General features: G+C 34.6%; 1 long non-coding RNA gene across 1 annotated transcript; it reads right to left on the reverse strand.

The window, feature by feature from the left end:
• Positions 1 to 451: 451 nt before the first annotated feature.
• LOC137889553 (uncharacterized) lies at positions 452 to 3802 on the reverse strand. The gene is made up of 2 exons (XR_011105229.1): positions 3729 to 3802; positions 452 to 1154 (listed from the first exon to the last, which is right to left on the reverse strand). It is a non-coding gene; the product is annotated as an uncharacterized lncRNA (long non-coding RNA).
• Between the last annotated feature and the right edge of the window lie 4446 nt (positions 3803 to 8248).

Below are 8248 nucleotides of genomic sequence, written 5' to 3' on the forward strand. Positions count from 1 at the left end.
ACACATCTTCTCTCGCAGACTGAAAACTCATCTGTTTGGAGTGAGTATATATATATATATATATACACACATATACACACACACACATACTGTATATATACTCAGAAATATATATATATATATATATATATATATATATATACACACACATACTGTATATATACTCATAAATATATATATATATGTAAATACATACAAACAAACATTTAATAATAAGTATTTATCTGTCTCTTATTGTTGCTAAATGTAACGCTTGAAGCATGTATGTGCTGAAGTTGATGTACTTGTATTATTCTTGCAATTTTGGGGTTGCATCCACATAGTTGAATAAACTTATTGGAAGTGGCTTAGGAAAAAAGCATCAGCTACATGAATGCAATGTACTGGTACTGGATTTCTTCAAAATGTGCTTGAGGAAAGAACCTACATTCAAAACTTTGGAGAAAGAGGACATTTTAGAAAGTAAGTTTACTTCACAATTTTGCCAAAGAATCACATATTTTGTAGTTCTTCAAGACGTTCCATTGTCCTGATTTTCTCTGTAAACAAATCCTTGATACAAAATTCTAAAAAAGAAACACAAATACAGACATTTAATTGATTTGTATATCTTTTAACAAAACAACACACTGGATCACAACAGGAGTAATACAGCATGAAATCAAAGGTACTGGTGCGATCAACAAAGAATAATATTATAGATATTATTTAGTGAGAGTTCAGTAAAAAATGAAGATATGTTTAACGAATAAATGAAGGCGTCAACTACGAGTCCTCGAAGCATTGCTTTAATAAGCAACCAATTGGAGAGCTTCAAAGTAAAAAATGTAAGGTTAAATTAGAAGTTGAGCTTTGTAGAGCCTGCTGGATGAAGTCACCAATTTGATTCAGTTTACTTTTTCAAGTCATTTTGGACAAATACTGCAGCTGCAGTGAGTCTTGTCTCTCATTACAGTAATGTAGCATTTGCCACTTGTTTGTCTACAGGTAAGAATGATATACAGTATCGGTTCAGTACAAAGAACAAATGTAATTTATCCATTAAATTACAATTGTCAAGTATTGTTTTAGCCAGCGAAAGCTGGAAACTGGACTTCTGCACTGAGTGAAGAACCTCAGTCGTCCTCAGTTTTGATCCGGGATACTGGACTCATCTGAGGAGAAAAGAAAAGAAGGACAACATTTGAATTAGAATTCTAATACATCTGTTCCTACTACAATGACTACAGCATCACATACAACTGCTACAACAGTCTTTATAAAAGTTTTAAGAGCCAATTTGTTAATATTTATAAAATAATGTACAATTACATTTGTTAGGAAGTACTGTAGAATTACTTTTTTGTGACACTGAATTTTTTACGACATACTAAAAATGACACTTTTCATGACATTTCCAAGGTATACTATACTATGACTTTTGGGCCTTTTTATGACATGTTTTTTAAATTTTAAAGAAATACAATGACATTTTTCATGATATTCTTATGGTATACTTTTCAATGAAATCTTTTTTTGGGATATTTCTATAGCATACTATGACTATGACTTTTTTCATGACAATTTTAAGGCACACTTTACTATGACATTTTTTTTATATTTATCGACATACTATACAATGAACGTTAATGACTTTCTAAGAGATGCTATACTATGACCTTTTTGTGACATATTTCGACACTTTTTTGACATTTTCATGGCATACTATACTCTGAATTCGACAAACTATACTATGACCTTTTTATGCTGTTTTCAACTTGCTATACTATGACATATTTTTTGGTATTTTTTGACATACTATATTACTTTTTAATGACGTTTTTCGACAAACTATACTATAACTTTTTAAGATATTTTTTAACTGATTATACTATAACTTTTTTCATGAAATTTTAGACATGCTATACTATGATATCTTTTTTTGGCATACTATACCATGGCATTTTTTTAAATATTCTTTGAGATATTATACAATGTGACATATTTCGACAGACTGTACTATGAATCTTTCATGTTTTTTTTTTTGACGTAATATACTATGACTTTTTATGAAATTTTTCGACTGACTATATTATGACTTTTTCATGACGTTTTCTCATGGCATACTATACTACGGATATTTTTGGAAAAACTATTGAGTTTTTATGACACTTTTTCACTTACTATACCATGACTTTTTGACATTTTGATGGCATACTATTCTATGGTATTTTCTATTATATTTTAGTGGGATAATATACTATGACATTTTTTATATTTTTAGACATACTTAGTATGACAAGTTTTGACTTACTATACTATGACTTTATCATGATTTTTCGACTTTTTTACTCACTATTCTATTAACATTTTTTGACATACTATACCATGTCTTTTTTAAATATTTTTTTTTGACACACTATATTATGATTTTTTATTACATTTTTTATAAAATGTTTATGGCATACTATACAATGACATTTGTCATGATTTTCTCAACAAACTCTACCATGATTTTTTATAACATTTTTCGACATACTATAGTTTTGTGACATTTTATTGGCATAATATACTATGACAATTTTCAACATACTATACTGACTTATTTTGACATTTTTATGGCATACTCTACTATGGCATTTGTTTTCATAATATTTTTTGACAAACTGTACTTTGACTTTATTTTACTTTTTACGACATTCTATACTATGACTTTTTCATAACATTTTTTCGACATGTTAAACCAGGGGTGCCCAATACGTCGATCGGGAGGTAGTGCAGGTAGATCGCATGCCATTAAAACAAAATACATAATGAATATTAAGTCCAAATACTGTTCCACCATGACTGATCATTTGAAGTTTGCTTGAGGCTGACTACCAGCAGCTACTGTCCGGACATTGCAAACCTAGTTGATTCCAATCAGTGCAAGTCATCAGAGTAAGGTATGACCAAAAATGTACTGAATTGTATTGTACCATGAGGATTCATGCAGTTATGCAAGGTACGCCAAAATATATTGTAAATATAAAGTATACTCAGTATATATATATATATATATATATATATATATATATATATATATGTGTGTACATATATATATATACTATACTTATACTATAACTTTTCAGAACATATTTTGACATGCTTACTATGACTTTTAAGACAAGTTTTCACATACTATACTATGACTTTATTTATTTTTTGACATGTGACTTTTTTCTTGCTTTTTTTACTCACTATTCTATTCATTTTTATGACTTTTTCGACTTACTTCACTATGACTTTTTTGTTTTTGTTTTTCATGCTATACTATGAATTTTTTAGACATATTAAACTATGATTTTTTATGACTTTTATTAATTTTATTCACCTATAAAATTAAATATAATCAGCAACATATCACGTTTATTATGGGAGCATGCATGTCCCAGGGGAAGTTGTGGCTGTTCAGAAGGTTAATGTTGTAGCATGGCGCTGATGTAACCACTCCAGCTACTTTAATTCCAATAAGTAGTCCGTCTCATGTTCAATTTCTCACGTTTAATAACAAACGAGTAATCGTCGATTCAGTAGAGAAGTCTGCATTGTATTTGTTTACTAGCGGATCGTAGCCGCTCAAAGCAATATGGCGAACACGCAGACGAACTTAAAATCACAAACGTGGTATCATCGTTACTAACAACCAATTTGAGCCAAAGGTCTCTGCCAGAACAATCCGTAATTTGATTTGAAAATGTTCAATTTACTTGTGTCTTTAAACGAGCGTGCCAACCGGTTCCATCGTGAGATCCACTTCCTTTATCTTCTTCTTAGGTTTTACTGGCGGACTACCAACAGTGAATGGCGCCACCTACTGTACCGGAGTGTCTAAAGATAGATTAAACTTCTTTAAATAAAGCCCTTTGAACCTGTAAATGTTTGCCCTCTGTCTTTAACAGACACGTTTGTAAAATGTAATGTTGAGTGTCGAAAATTATTATGGCTGATATTATTATTATTATTATTATTATTATTATTATTATTATTAATACAAATGAAAATAATAAGTCTAATAATTAAAGCTGCGAGCAGCGATGAACGGGCCCTCGCCTCCTCCCGCACGTTGGGGGTGCCGGCGGGACTCCAACGTATGCAGCCGAGATCGTCTGCGACAGTCGGACAACGCGCTTAGGAGTCCGATGCTTTTTTTCTGCTTGGACCGCGTGACGCAGGGAATGATGCTATGCAAATAGTCCACAGCATCTTGTATCCGCTGTGTGGTGCTACAGAGCATGCACAAACATGTATTATGTTGCTCTATAACAACTGTAGACAACATTGTGTAAAAGTCATGTAAATCGGATGCCGGTTGTCAAAAAACGCAGAATTACTTTGGCCAGCAGGTGGCGCTGTGAGTATTAGTGAAAGTTAGCTTGTAGACATCCTCATGCCATGAGTGTTATGGCATGAGGATACAGGTACCTCAAACGTAGCACTGGGGCTGCTCTTTTGAAATATTGTAGGGGGCGCTATGGAGGCAATTTAAAACGGCCAAGCCAAACACCCATATAAAATATGTCCTCCCATTACCTAGAACACATGTATAAAGTTCCATGAGTTTTTGCGCATCGCAAGCCACTGATCCATCAGCCTACTTTTTCATGGTGAATGATGCGTTGCCATGGCAACAGCGTTCAACGAAAACTCCCAATATTCATGATGATGCATCATCAACGTGTTAAGGCTATCTTTACACAATTTCAGACATGATCTGGTGAACTGGGTAGGAGGAGTAAATAAAAGTATAAAATATGACATTTCCTTTTGCCAGTAGGTGGCGCTATGAGTTATTGAACATTTTTCAAATGAAATGTGCTAAGGGTTGAAGTAGCATCATGCAAAAGAAATTTCGTGCAGATTGAATAATGTACCTTGGAGTTATAACAACTTCTTTCTTCCCGGCCAATGAGGCAAAATGGCCGCCCCGCCACGTCAAGGTTCTTCGATGAAAACTCTAGCTTTTGATAACTTTTCATCAGAAATGTCTTAAGAGCATCCTGACCCAATTTGAAGTCGATCGCATGAATTCTCTAGGAGTTCGTTGAAATACAAAGACTGAAAACGCGAAAAATCACAAAAAAACTGAAATTGAGTGAATTACTGTAGCGCCCCCTATTGCTTGAATGGACTGAAAATTGCAGGGGATGTTCCGCCATGCGATGTGCACATATACTGCAAATTTGGTGATTTTAGGATACACGGTTGAGAACTTATGTGTATTGATAAACAAGCCACGCCCCAAGAAGTTCATTGGTCCGTATCTTCTAAACGCTTTAAGATACCAACAAGCTTTTGATAACTTTTTGTGATCTAGATCCAATAATGATCCACAGCAAATTTGGTATCAATCGGACTAAGCGTGTAGGAGTTCTCAAAAATGAGTTTTTCACAAAATTCAAGATGGCGGAAAATGTTGGGAGGCGGAGCTTAGGGGTCTGAGAGGCTTTTTTTTAGACCTAACGGATCTGGACATGTGTGTTGAATTTCAAGTAAATCGGACATACTGGCCGAGGGGTGTCGCCGGTCCGACTTGTAGGGGGCGCTAGAGAGCCATTTTTTTACACTGAAATATGTAACCTATGTCAGATGGCTATTTTCGCCAGACCTGACAAGTCTGCAAAATTTGGTGAGTTTTGGGGTATGGCAAATACTCCAAATATGCGCCCAAAGTACAAAAATAAAAATCAGAATAATAATAATAATACCCCATACAATTTCAATTATTCTGATTGAAAGAGCCACCGGTGGCTTGGGCCCTAATAATTGTTAATATTATAATAAATGCGAAGGATCTTAAGTTAGGTACTTTTAACATACAAAAGTGCATTCCGAGAATGAGCCCCGTTCTGTTTCGGCGTAGGTTACTGCGCACTTGCATTACTAGTGACGCTGACAAAGTCGACTCACAATCATCAAGCTCGGTTCATGGAACGTCTCAGCTTCACAATGATGTAACGTGAGCCAACACTGGAATTACCCAGGACACTCTCTGCCGTTGGTCCGGGGACTTTCCCCTGGGCGGGTGTATGAGAAACTAGGTCCCCTGTATGTAGCCCAGAGTGCAAGCCTTCCGAATGCCCGGATATATAAGACGGTACGCGGAGGATAAGTACGGAGACACATAGCTGGTATACAAGATCACGGTGTCACAAAATTTGGAAGTGTCCTACAGTGTAATGTTAATCAACAATAAACGTATGAAATTGCGAGCGGCAGTTTGTTCTTACAAATATCGTCTCTGTTGTTTGAAAGTAGCTAGTTCTTGACTCTAAACGTTCAAAAACCGTAAGGGATCATGGGATATTTAAAGGCATAGTAGCCAAATAAGGCACAACCTTGCCACAGCATTAAAATTCAAAACTCTTCCGATTGAATTGCAAACTTACTGCTATTGCCTCTGGATTTACACATCGATTCATCCACACTAAACTGTCTAGTGCAATAGTTGGGAAAAAGCTAATTGCAAATCATTATACTGGTAAACTCCGGAATTATTGTTGTTATGTTCACTATAAACTAAAATAAATAATGTGCTAAGAGAAAACAACAGGTATGAATAAAGCCTCTAAAACATAATTGGATTCTCACTGGGATTTCTCGCAAATTACTGTAAACACCAGACAAAGGAAGTTAAACTCCAAACCAAGGCAGCATGTTATGCCCCCATAGCCTACACGTTTTCATGGTTCCAAATGCAAGAGATGATTTATTTTAAAGGTATGTTGATTTGGAGGAAATAACTGTAACATTCTCTCTTTTTACCAATTGACTAAATATTTTTTTCATTTGATGCATTGCGTGTCTCTATAACAATTACTTTTTAAAAATAACAAAAACAAGCTGGCTTCAAAAGCTAAAAAACATTAGTGTCATTGATGTGGAGTGTGATCTGTATCAATGAAAACGGCTCTCACCCAGCATGCCATTTCTGGTCTGTTCCACTGTTTTATGAGTAGCCTAATGATTTCGATTTTTTAAAAGTAAAATCAAATGAATTTTATCTGAAATTCTCACAATAAATAGTAACACGTATTTAAGCAGGAGCCTATTATTTTCATTTCAAGGTATATTCTTACAATAGCTGTACAAGAATTATGATTTTCTTAATTCTCACTTAATCCTACATTCTTAAATCTGTGAATGCAGAAGCTCATAGAGGTCGCATATGATGTCTTTATGTCCTCACTCTTCCAGTCATCAGGCGACCTCAGGGAAGGTCATTGCAGTCAATAGCTGCCATTGCAAATTATCCATAGAATCTGGTGGAGAGACGAACAGAAATCAGAGGTTACTTGGAGTAATTCTCTCAGGAGAAACCAGGGGGCGCAATTTATCAGCACCACTGAAACACAAACACGTAATAAAAATATGAGAAATTATTTAAATAAAACTACTAACCTACAGCTTGTATTCTTATATTTGTATTTTAATTAACTAATCATTGGTGGAATAGGTATTCTTGTATTTACTCCATCAAAAGTAGGCTAATTAATTGTTTTTTTAAAACACTGCATTGGGCCTACAAGTACAGGCAAGGGCAATATTTCCCTTTCAAATATTGTGTCGTAGAAAATGGGAAATGGAAAGTAAAACACAAGAGAATCAATATTGTACATGATTAAATGTACTTGGTAACTTTCCATTGCTTGTAGCTTTGTATTTCTAATACTACTTTTAATAATAATACATTTTCTTGTTGATTGGTATGCTTCATAACCCCAAGAGAAGCTTTTCTTTATCCATCATGCACTTATGTGAGGTGACATCATAATATAGGTGAAGTCAATGGTGGTATGCAAGTAAGTACATTTACTCAAGTACCTCACAAAAGTACAGTTATGAGGTACTTTCATAAATATTACCACGCTCGGCTAATTCTACTTATATTCTACATTTAGGACATAATCATTGTACTTTTCTCTCCGTTATATATAACTTAGCAAACTGATGACCAAATACAGATCATACTGCAGATCAATGATGATGAAAGTGGTCACTACAGCAATTGTGTGTGTGGGGTTTCAATGAGAGGTTTGCCTGCTTTGCAGAGGTTATCAGGAAACAATTGCTCAAAAATATATTGCTTGCATGATTGACCTGATATGATCATGTGTTGCACCGGTATGATGGCACATTAATTACTGCTTGTGCTGACAAAATCACTATGACAGTCAGCATCTTACAGGGAGGCTCGTAGGATTTAAACACAATGAAATTACACGTCTTC

Source organism: Cebidichthys violaceus, unplaced genomic scaffold (assembly GCF_023349555.1).
Source record: "Cebidichthys violaceus isolate CVI_PGR_0920_01 unplaced genomic scaffold, fCebVio1.0.p SCAF_6, whole genome shotgun sequence".
NCBI lineage: Eukaryota > Metazoa > Chordata > Actinopteri > Perciformes > Stichaeidae > Cebidichthys > Cebidichthys violaceus.